Below are 12,751 nucleotides of genomic sequence, written 5' to 3' on the forward strand. Positions count from 1 at the left end.
GACTCTGCATCCTCCGAGGGTTTAAGAAGCCATAGAAACTGCTGGAGTCCCACATAGACTCTGCATCATGAGCGGGCTTAAGAAGCCATTGATACTGCTGGAGTCTCACATAGACTTTGCATCCTGAGAAGGCTTAAGAAACTATTGAAAAAGCTGGAGTCTCACATAGACTCTGCATCCTGAGAGGGCTTAAGAAGCCATTGAAACTATCTTACATAGGCTCTGCATCCTGAGAGGGCTTCAGAAGCCATTGAAACTGAGGGAGTCTCACATAGACTCTACATCCTGAGAGGGCTTCAGAAGCCATTGAAACTGCGGGAGTCTCATATAGACTCTGCATCCTGAGAGGGCTTAAGAACCCATTGAAACGGAGGGAGTCTCACATAGACTGTGAATCATGAGAGGGCTTAAGAAGCCATTGAAACTATCTTACATAGGCTCTGCATTCTGAGAGGGCTTAAGAAGCCATTGAAACTGCTGGAGGCTCACATAGACTCTGCTTCCTGAGAGGGCTTTAGAAGCCAATGCAACTGCTGGAGTCTCACATAGACTCTGCATCCTGAGAAGGCTTAAGAAGCCATTGAAACTGCTGAAGTCTCACATAGATTCTCCATCCTGAGAGGGCTTAAGAAGCCATTGAAACTGCTGGAGTCTCACATAGACTCTGCATCGTGGGAGGGCTTAAGAAGCCAGACTTTGCATCCTGAGAGGGCTTTAGAAGCCATTGAAACTGCTGGAGTCTCACACAGACTCTGCATCCTGAGAGGGCTTAAGAAGCCATTGAAACTGCTGGAGTCTCACATAGATTCTGCATCCTGAGAGGGCTTAAGAAGCCATTGAAAAAGCTGGAGTCTCAAATAGACTTTGCATCCCGAGAGGGCTTAAGAAGCCATTGAAACTGCGGGAGTCTCACATAGACTCTGCATCCTGAGAGGGCCTAAGAAGCCATTGAAACCGCGGGAGTCTCACATAGATTCTGCATCCTGAGAGGGCTTAAGAAGCAATCGATACTGCTGGAGTCTCACATAGACTCTACATCCTGAGAGGGCTTAAGAAGCCATTGAAACTGCTGGAGGCTCACATAGACTCTGCATCCCGAGAGGGCTTTAGAAGCCATTGAAACTGCTGGAGTCTCACATAGACTCTGCATCAGGAGAGGGCTTAAGAAGCCACTGAAACTGCTGGAGTCTCACATAGACTCTGCATCCTGGGAGGGCTTAAGAAGCCAGACTCTGCATCCTGAGAGGGCTTAAGAAGCCATTGAAACTGCGGGAGTCTCACATAGACTCTGCATCCTGAGAGGGCCTAAGAAGCCATTGAAACTGCGGGAGTCTCACATAGACTCTGCATCCTGAGAGGGCTTAAGAAGCAATTGATACTGCTGGAGTCTCACATAGACTCTGCATCCTGAGAGGGCTTAAGAAACCATTGAAACTGCTGGAGTCTCACATAGACTATGCATCAGGAGAGGGCTCAAGAAGCCATTGAAACTGCGGGAGTCTCATATAGACTCTGCATCCTGAGAGGGCCTAAGAAGCCATTGAAACCGCGGGAGTCTCACATAGATTCTGCATCCTGAGAGGGCTTAAGAAGCAATTGATACTGCTGGAGTCTCACATAGACTCTACATCCTGAGAGGGCTTAAGAAGCCATTGAAACTGCTGGAGGCTCACATAGACTCTGCATCCCGAGAGGGCTTTAGAAGCCATTGAAACTGCTGGAGTCTCACATAGACTCTGCATCAGGAGAGGGCTTAAGAATCCACTGAAACTGCTGGAGTCTCACATAGACTCTGCATCCTGGGAGGGCTTAAGAAGCCAGACTCTGCATCCTGAGAGGGCTTAAGAAGCCATTGAAACTGCGGGAGTCTCACATAGACTCTGCATCCTGAGAGGGCCTAAGAAGCCATTGAAACTGCGGGAGTCTCACATAGACTCTGCATCCTGAGAGGGCTTAAGAAGCAATTGATACTGCTGGAGTCTCACATAGACTCTGCATCCTGAGAGGACTTAAGAGACCATTGAAACTGCCGGAGTCTCACATAGACTATGCATCAGGAGAGGGCTCAAGAAGCCATTGAAACTGCTGGAGTCTCACATAGACTCTGCATCCTGGGAGGGCTTAAGAAGCCAGACTCTGCATCCTGAGGGGGCTTTAGAAGCCATTGAAACTGCTGGAGTCTCACATAGACTCTGCATCCTGAGAGGGGTTAAGAAGCCATTGTAACTGCGGGAGTATAACATAGACTCTGCATCCTCCGAGGGCTTAAGAAGCCATTGAAACTGCTGGGGTCTCACATAGACTCTGCATCCTGAGAGGGCTTAAGAAGCCATTGATACTGCTGTAGTCTCACATAGACTCTGCATCCTGAGAGGGCTTAAGAAGCCATTGTAACTGCGGGAGTATCACATAGACTCTGCATCCTCCGAGGGCTTATGAAGCCATGAAAACTGCTGGAGTCTCACATAGACTCTGCATCATGAGAGGGCTTAAGAAGCCATTGATACTGCTGGAGTCTCACATAGGCTCTGTATCCTGAGAGGGCTTAAGAAGCCATTGAAACTGCTGGAGGCTCACATAGACTGTGCATCCTGAGAGGGCTTTAGAAGCCATTGAAACTGCTGGAGTCTCACATAGACTCTGCATCCTGAAAGGGCTTAAGAAGCCATTGAAACGGCTGAAGTCTCACATAGACTCTGCATCCTCACAGGGTCTAAGAAGCCATTGAAACTGCTGGAGTCTCACATAGACTCTGCATCAGGAGAGGGCTTAAGAAGCCATTGAAACTGCTGGAGTCTCACATAGACTCTGCATCCTGAGAGGGCTTAAGAAGCCATTGAAACTGCTGGAGTCTCACATAGACTCTGCATCATGGGAGGGCTTAAGAAGCCAGACTTTGCATTCTGAGAGGGCTTTAGAAGCCATTGAAACTGCTCGAGTCTCACACAGACTCTGCATCCTGAGAGGGCTGAAGAAGCCATTGAAATTGCTGGCGTCTCACATAGACTCTGCATCAGGAGAGGGCTTAATAAGCCACTGAAACTGCTGGAGTCTCACATAGACTCTGCACCCTCCGAGGGCTTAAGAAGCCATTGATACTGCTGGAGTCTCATATAGACTCTGCATCCTGAGAGGGTTTAAGAAGCCATTGTAACTGCGGGAGTATCACATAGACTCTGCATCCTCCGAGGGTTTAAGAAGCCATAGAAACTGCTGGAGTCTCACATAGACTCTGCATCATGAGCGGGCTTAAGAAGCCATTGATACTGCTGGAGTCTCACATAGACTCTGCATCCTGAGAAGGCTTAAGAAACTATTGAAAAAGCTGGAGTCTCACATAGACTCTGCATCCTGAGAGGGCTTAAGAAGCCATTGAAACTATCTTACATAGGCTCTGCATCCTGAGAGGGCTTCAGAAGCCATTGAAACTGAGGGAGTCTCACATAGACTCTGCATCCTGAGAGGGCTTCAGAAGCCATTGAAACTGCGGGAGTCTCATATAGACTCTGCATCCTGAGAGGGCTTAAGAACCCATTGAAACGGAGGGAGTCTCACATAGACTGTGAATCATGAGAGGGCTTAAGAAGCCATTGAAACTATCTTACATAGGCTCTGCATTCTGAGAGGGCTTAAGAAGCCATTGAAACTGCTGGAGGCTCACAAAGACTCTGCTTCCTGAGAGGGCTTTAGAAGCCAATGAAACTGCTGGAGTCTCACCTAGACTCTGCATCCTGAGAGGGCTTAAGAAGCCATTGAAACTGCTGAAGTCTCACATAGACTCTGCATCCTGAGAGGGCTTAAGAAGCCATTGATACTGCTGTAGTCTCACCTAGACTCTGCATCCTGAGAGGGCTTAAGAAGCCATTGTAACTGCGGGAGTATCACATAGACTCTGCATCCTCCGAGGGCTTATGAAGCCATGAAAACTGCTGGAGTCTCACATAGACTCTGCATCATGAGAGGGCTTAAGAAGCCACTGATACTGCTGGAGTCTCACATAGGCTCTGCATCCTGAGAGGGCTTAAGAAGCCATTGAAACTGCTGGAGGCTCACATAGACTCTGCATCCTGAAAGGGCTTAAGAAGCCATTGAAACTGCTGAAGTCTCACATAGACTCTGCATCCTCACAGGGTCTAAGAAGCCATTGAAACTGCGGGAGTCTCACATAGACTCTGCATCCTGAGAGGGCTTAAGAAGCAATTGATACTGCTGGAGTCTCACATAGACTCTGCATCCTGAGAGGGCTTAAGAAACCATTGAAACTGCTGGAGTCTCACATAGACTCTGCATCAGGAGAGGGCTCAAGAAGCCATTGAAACTGCTGGAGTCTCACATAGACTCTGCATCCTGGGAGGGCTTAAGAAGCCAGACTCTGCATCCTGATGGGGCTTTAGAAGCCATTGAAACTGCTGGAGTCTCACATAGACTCTGCATCCTGAGAGGGCTTAAGAAGCCATTGTAACTGTGGGAGTATAACATAGACTCTGCATCCTCCGAGGGCTTAAGAAGCCATTGAAACTGCTGTGGTCTCACATAGACTCTGCATCCTGAGAGAGCTTAAGAAGCCATTGATACTGCTGTAGTCTCACATAGACTCTGCATCCTGAGAGGGCTTAAGAAGCCATTGTAACTGCGGGAGTATCACATAGACTCTGCATCCTCCGAGGGCTTATGAAGCCATGAAAACTGCTGGAGTCTCACATAGACTCTGCATCATGAGAGGGCTTAAGAAGCCATTGATACTGCTGGAGTCTCACATAGGCTCTGCATCCTGAGAGGGCTTAAGAAGCCATTGAAACTGCTGGAGTCTCACATAGACTCTGCATCAGGAGAGGGCTTAAGAAGCCACTGAAACTGCTGGAGTCTCACATAGACTCTGCATCCTGGGAGGGCTTAAGAAGCCAGACTCTGCATCCTGAGAGGGCTTAAGAAGCCATTGAAACTGCGGGAGTCTCACATAGACTCTGCATCAGGAGAGGGCTTAAGAAGCCATTGAAACTGCTGGAGTCTCACATAGACTCTGCATCCTGAGAGGGCTTAAGAAGCCATTGAAACTGCTGGAGTCTCACATAGACTCTGAATCGTGGGAGGGCTTAAGAAGCCAGACTTTGCATTCTGAGAGGGCTTTAGAAGCCATTGAAACTGCTCGAGTCTCACATAGATTCTGCATCCTGAGAGGGCTTAAGAAGTCATTGGAAAAGCTGGAGTCTGAAATAGACTCTGCATCCCGAGGGGGCCTAAGAAGCCATTGAAATTGCGGGAATATCACAATACACTCTCATCACGCGAGGGCTTAAGAAGCCATTGAAACTGCTGGAGTCTCACATAGACTCTGCATCCTGGAAGGGCTTAAGAAGACAGACTCTGCATCCTGAGAGGGCTTTAGAAGCCATTGAAACTGCTGGAGTCTCACATAGACTCTGCATCCTGAGAGGGGTTAAGAAGCCATTGTAACTGCCGGAGTATCACATAGACTCTGCATCCTCCGAGGGCTTAAGAAGCCATTGAAACTGCTGGAGTCTCACATAGACTCTGCATCCTGAGAGGGCTTAAGAAGCCATTGATACTGCTGGAGTCTCACATAGACTCTGCATCCTGAGAGGGTTTAAGAAGCCATTGTAACTGCTGGAGTCTCACATAGAGACTGCATCCTGAGAGGGCTTAAGAAGCTATTGAAAAAGCTGGAGTCTCACATAGACTCTGCATCCTGAGAGGGATTAAGAAGCCATTGAAACTATCTTACATAGGTTCTGCATCCTGAGAGGGCTTAAGAAGCCATTGAAACTGAGGGAGTCTCACAGAGACTCTGCATCCTGAGAGTGCTTCAGAAGCCATTGAAACTGCGGGAGTCTCATATAGACTCTGCATCCTGAGAGGGCTTAAGAAGCCATTGAAACTGCTGGAGTCTCACATAGACCTTGCATCCTGAGAGGGCTTAAGAAGCCATTGAAACTATCTTACATAGGCTCTGCATCCTGAGAGGGCTTAAGAAGCCATTTAAACTGCTGGAGGTTCACATAGACTCTGTATCCTGAGAGGGCTTTAGAAGCCATTGAAACTGCTGGAGTCTCACATAGACTCTGCATCAGGAGAGGGCTTAAGAAACCATTGAAACTGCTGGAGTCTCACATAGACTCTGCATCCTGAGAGGGCTTAAGAAGCCATTGAAACTGCTGGAGTCTCATATAGACTCTGCATCGTGGGAGGGCTTAAGAAGCCAGACTTTGCATCCTGAGAGGGCTTTAGAAGCCATTGAAACTGCTGGAGTCTCACACAGACTCTGCATCCTGAGAGGGCTTAAGAAGCCATTGAAACTGCTGGCGTCTCACATAGACTCTGCATCCTGAGAGGGCTTAAGAAGCCATTGAAACTGCTGGAGTCTCACATAGATTCTGCATCCTGAGAGGGCTTAAGAAGCCATTGAAAAAGCTGGAGTCTCAAATAGACTTTGCATCCCGAGAGGGCTTAAGAAGCCATTGAAACTGTGGGAGTCTCACATACACTCTGCATCCCGAGAGGGCTTAAGAAGCCATTGAAACTGTGGGAGTCTCACATAGTCTCTGCATCCTGAGAGGGCCTAAAAAGCCATTGAAACTGCGGGAGTCTCACATAGACTCTGCATCCTGAGAGGGCTTAAGAAGCAAGCGATACTGCTGGGGTCTCGCATAGACTCTACATCCTGAGAGGGCTTAAGAAGCCATTGAAACTGCTGGAGTCTCACATAGACTCTGCATCCTGAGAGGGCTTAAGAAACCATTGAAACTGCTGGAGTCTCACATAGACTCTGCATCCTGGGAGGGCTTAAGAAGGCAGACTCTGGATCCTGAGAGGGCTTTAGAAGCGAGTGAAACTGCTGGAGTCTCACATAGACTCTGCATCCTGAGAGGGGTTAAGAAGCCATTGTAACTGCAGGAGTCTCACATAGACTCTGCATCCTGAGAGGGCTTAAGAAGCCATTAATACTGCTGGAGTCTCACATAGACTCTGCATCCTGAGAGGGCTTAAGAAGCTATTGAAAAAGCTGGAGTCTCACATAGACTCCACATCCTGAGAGGGCTTAAGAAGCCATTGAAACTATCTTACATAGGCTCTGCATCCTGAGAGGGCTTAAGAAGCCATTGAAATGGAGGGAGTCTCACATAGACTGTGAATCATGAGAGGGCTTAAGAAGCGATTGAAACTGCTGGAGTCTCGCATAGACTCTGCATCCTGAGAGGGCTTAAGAAGCCAGACTCTGCATCCCGAGAGGGCTTTAGAAGCCATTGAAACTGCTGGAGTCTCACATAGACTCTGCATCCTGAAAGGGTTTAAGAAGCCATTGAAACTGCTGGAGTCTCACAAAGACTCTGCATCCTGAGAGGGCTTAAGAAGCCATTGAAAAAGCTGGAGTCTCACATAGACTGCATCCTGAGAGGGCTTAAGAAGCCATTGAAACTGCTGGAGTCTCACATAGACTCTGCATGGTGGGAGGGCTTAAGAAGCCAGACTTTGCATCCTGAGAGGGCTTTAGAAGCCATTGAAACTGCTGGAGTCTCACACAGACTCTGCATCCTGAGAGGGCTTAAGAAGCCATTGAAACTGCTGGCGTCTCACATAGACCCTGCATCCTAAGAGGGCTTAAGAAGCCATGGAAACTGCTGGAGTCTCACATAGATTCTGCATCCTGAGAGGGCTTAAGAAGCCATTGAAAAAGCTGGAGTCTGAAATAGACTCTGCATCCCGAGGGGGCCTAAGAAGCCATTGAAATTGCGGGAATCTCACAATACACTCTGCATCACGAGAGGGCTTAAGAAGCCATTGAAACTGCTGGAGTCTCACATAGACTCTGCATCCTGAGAGGGCTTAAGAAGCTATTGAAAAAGCTGGAGTCTCACATAGACTCTGCATCCTGAGAGGGCTTAAGAAGCCATTGAAACTATCTTACATAGGCTCTGCATCCTGAGAGGGATTAAGAAGCCATTGAAACTGAGGGAGTCTCACATAGACTTTGCATCCTGAGAGAGCTTCAGAAGCCATTGAAACTGCGTGAGTCTCATATAGACTCTGCATCCTGAGAGGGCTTAAGAAGCCAGACTCTGCACCATGAGAGGGCTTTAGAAGCCATTGAAACTGCTGGAGTCTCACATAGACTCTGCATCCTGAAAGGGCTTAAGAAGCCATTAAAACTGCTGGAGTCTCACATAGACTCTGCATCCCGAAAGGGCTTAAGAAGCCATTGAAACTGCGGGAGTCTCACATAGACTCTGCATCCTGAGAGGGCCTAAGAAGCCATCTGAGAGGGCTTAAGAAGCCATTGAAACTACTGGCGTCTCACATAAGACTCTACATCCTGAGAGGGCTTAAGAAGCCATTGAAACTGCTGGAGGCTCACATAGACTCTGCATCAGGAGAGGGCTTAAGAAGCCATTGAAACTGCTGGAGTCTCACATAGTGTCAAGAACTGAGGCTTCCTCCCCCAACTCCTCACCTGATTCTTCAAGGAAGGATTCTTTAGGATTGGCCTCCGTCTTCTTCTGATCCCTTCTCCTTGAGGGAGTTCTGTCCTTTGGAGTTCTGACCTTCTTATCGTGTAGGTAGGGTCTGGCCCCTCCGGAGGCCACCTTGGCAGAGATGTAACCCTGACCTCGGGGATCCCCAGGGGGCCAATCCTAATTCCAGGGAAAAAGCACGAATGCAGAAAAAACCCTGATTCCGAATGGGTTCAGAAGGGGGACAGTAGGTTCCTCTCAATAGTCAATGAAGGCGATGTTTGCTCCACAACAAAAAGGAAAGTCTGTTGTATAGATGTCAGATTCCACAACTATCTAGTACAGCTCAGTGGATCAATGAGCTGTCCCGACTTTATGGAGTATAAAATGGGAGAGAACACTAGAAGTTCTCCAAATAGAAGGCTGGAAAAGAGCAAAAGATAATAAGAAGAAAATACACCACCACGGGAAAAAACAGAAGAGGGAAAAGAAATAGGTTAGGGTGAAAAGAATAGCCCTGAGCTGACCGTGAAAGGCGGACAGAAAGGGAATGGAAAGGAATACAGATATAGTCCAATAATACAAGAGAAAAAGGCTCCAAGGGTGTAGTCAGAGCAACAGGGACTCTGCAAGCGAAAGGCAAGGCAGCGCCGGTTGAAGAAATGGAATACCGGCGCCAACAAATAAAACGAAATACGAAAGGAAAGGCTGCGCAGAGAAAGATGCTACACCAGAGTGACACAAGTGCAAAAATGGAAGGGCTCAAGTAGCGAGAGGGACGGGACCTAAGAAAGTCTAACAAGAGGCTATGGCACGGAACCAAGCGGCGCCGAGCACCGTGAGTAAAGGGAAAAAGAACAGATCAAGCGGAGAGTAAGACGGAAAATACAGACAAACGAGGCAACAGGTGGGAAGGAGGGAGAGGACAAAGGTAGGATCCAAGGCGGTTAGCAAGTTCACTGTAGGCACGGAGGGCTCCACGGAAGAAACTCCACCACACGAACCGAGCGTTGACTAACAGATACAACGCATCGGTTTGTGGGAGGAGCCAGCCTCTTGAAGGTACGGCGGCCATCTTGGGTGAGGACTGGAGCGCGTGCTGATCATAGCCTCCAGCACTTCCACAATCTCCAGTTCCTGATACATAGACTCTGCATCCTGAGAGGGCTTAAGAAGCCAGTGAAACTGCTGGAGTCTCTCATAGACTCTGCATCCTGGGAGGGCTTAAGAAGCCAGACTCTGCATCCTGAGAGGGCTTTAGAAGCCATTGAAACTGCTGGAGTCTCACATAGACTCTGCATCCTGAGAGGGGTTAAGAAGCCATTGTAACTGCAGGAGTATCACATAGACTCTGCATCCTGAGAGGGCTTAAGAAGCAATTGAGAAAGCTGGAGTCTCACATAGACTCTGCATCTTGAGAGGGCTTAAGAAGCCATTGAAACTATCTTACATAGGCTCTGCATCCTGAGAGGGCTTAAGAAGCCATGGAAACTGGTGGAGTATCACATAGACTGAATCAAGAGAGGGCTTAACAAGCCATTGAAACGGAGGGCGTCTCATATAGACTCTGCATCCTGAGAGGGCTTAAGAAGCCATTGAAACGGAGGGAGTCTCACATAGACTGTGAATCATGAGAGGGATTACAAAGCCGTTGAAACTGCTGGAGTCTCACATAGACTGTGCATCCTGAGAGGGCTTAAGAAGTCATTGAAACTATCTTACATGGGCTCTGCATCCTGAGAGGGCTTAAGAAGCCATTGAAACTGCTGGAGGCTCACATAGACTCTGCATCCTGAGAGGGCTTTAGAAGCCATTAAAACTGCTGGAGTCTCACATAGACTCTGCATCCTGAGAGGGCTTAAGAAGCCATTGAAACTGCTGAAGTCTCACATAGACTCTGCATCCTCACAGGGTCTAAGAAGCCATTGAAACTGCTGGAGTCTCACATAGACTCTGCATCAGGAGAGGGCTTAAGAAGCCATTGAAATGCTGGAGTCTCACATAGACTCTGCATCCTGAGAGGGCTTAAGAAGCCATTGAAACTGCTGGAGTCTCACATAGACTCTGCATCGTGGGAGGGCTTAAGAAGCCAGACTTTGCATTCTGAGAGGGCTTTAGAAGCCATTGAAACTGCTCGAGTCTCACACAGACTCTGCATCCTGAGAGGGCTTAAGAAACCATTGAAATTGCTGGCGTCTCACATAGACTCTGCATCAGGAGAGGGCTTAATAAGCCACTGAAACTGCTGGAGTCTCACATAGACTCTGCACCCTCCGAGGGCTTAAGAAGCCATTGATACTGCTGGAGTCTCATATAGACTCTGCATCCTGAGAGGGTTTAAGAAGCCATTGTAACTGCGGGAGTATCACATAGACTCTGCATCCTCCGAGGGTTTAAGAAGCCACAGAAACTGCTGGAGTCTCACATAGACTCTGCATCATGAGCGGGCTTAAGAAGCCATTGATACTGCTGGAGTCTCACATAGACTCTGCATCCTGAGAAGGCTTAAGAAACTATTGAAAAAGCTGGAGTCTCACATAGACTCTGCATCCTGAGAGGGCTTAAGAAGCCATTGAAACTATCTTACATAGGCTCTGCATCCTGAGAGGGCTTCAGAAGCCATTGAAACTGTGGGAGTCTCACATAGACTCTGCATCCCGAGAGGGCTTCAGAAGCCATTGAAACTGCGGGAGTCTCATATAGACTCTGCATCCTGAGAGGGCTTAAGAACCCATTGAAACGGAGGGAGTCTCACATAGACTGTGAATCATGAGAGGGCTTAAGAAGCCATTGAAACTATCTTACATAGGCTCTGCATTCTGAGAGGGCTTAAGAAGCCATTGAAACTGCTGGAGGCTCACATAGACTCTGCTTCCTGAGAGGGATTTAGAAGCCAATGCAACTGCTGGAGTCTCACATAGACTCTGCATCCTGAGAGGGGTTAAGAAGCCATTGTAACTGCGGGAGTATAACATAGACTCTGCATCCTCCGAGGGCTTAAGAAGCCATTGAAACTGCTGGGGTCTCACATAGACTCTGCATCCTGAGAGGGCTTAAGAAGCCATTGATACTGCTGTAGTCTCACATAGACTCTGCATCCTGAGAGGGCTTAAGAAGCCATTGTAACTGCGGGAGTATCACATAGACTCTGCATCCTCCGAGGGCTTATGAAGCCATGAAAACTGCTGGAGTCTCACATAGACTCTGCATCATGAGAGGGCTTAAGAAGCCATTGATACTGCTGGAGTCTCACATAGGCTCTGCATCCTGAGAGGGCTTAAGAAGCCATTGAAACTGCTGGAGGCTCACATAGACTGTGCATCCTGAGAGGGCTTTAGAAGCCATTGAAACTGCTGGAGTCTCACATAGACTCTGCACCCTGAAAGGGCTTAAGAAGCCATTGAAACGGCTGAAGTCTTACATAGACTCTGCATCCTCACAGGGTCTAAGAAGCCATTGAAACTGCTGGAGTCTCACATAGACTCTGCATCAGGAGAGGGCTTAAGAAGCCATTGAAATGCTGGAGTCTCACATAGACTCTGCATCCTGAGAGGGCTTAAGAAGCCATTGAAACTGCTGGAGTCTCACATAGACTCTGCATCGTGGGAGGGCTTAAGAAGCCAGACTTTGCATTCTGAGAGGGCTTTAGAAGCCATTGAAACTGCTCGAGTCTCACACAGACTCTGCATCCTGAGAGGGCTTAAGAAGCCATTGAAATTGCTGGCGTCTCACATAGACTCTGCATCAGGAGAGGGCTTAATAAGCCACTGAAACTGCTGGAGTCTCACATAGACTCTGCACCCTCCGAGGGCTTAAGAAGCCATTGATACTGCTGGAGTCTCATATAGACTCTGCATCCTGAGAGGGTTTAAGAAGCCATTGTAACTGCGGGAGTATCACATAGACTCTGCATCCTCCGAGGGTTTAAGAAGCCATAGAAACTGCTGGAGTCTCACATAGACTCTGCATCATGAGCGGGCTTAAGAAGCCATTGATACTGCTGGAGTCTCACATAGACTCTGCATCCTGAGAAGGCTTAAGAAACTATTGAAAAAGCTGGAGTCTCACATAGACTCTGCATCCTGAGAGGGCTTAAGAAGCCATTGAAACTATCTTACATAGGCTCTGCATCCTGAGAGGGCTTCAGAAGCCATTGAAACTGTGGGAGTCTCACATAGACTCTGCATCCCGAGAGGGCTTCAGAAGCCATTGAAACTGCGGGAGTCTCATATAGACTCTGCATCCTGAGAGGGCTTAAGAACCCATTGAAACGGAGGGAGTCT

Source organism: Ambystoma mexicanum, chromosome 12 (genome assembly GCF_040938575.1).
Source record: "Ambystoma mexicanum isolate Mex_15411 chromosome 12, UKY_AmexF1_1, whole genome shotgun sequence".
NCBI lineage: Eukaryota > Metazoa > Chordata > Amphibia > Caudata > Ambystomatidae > Ambystoma > Ambystoma mexicanum.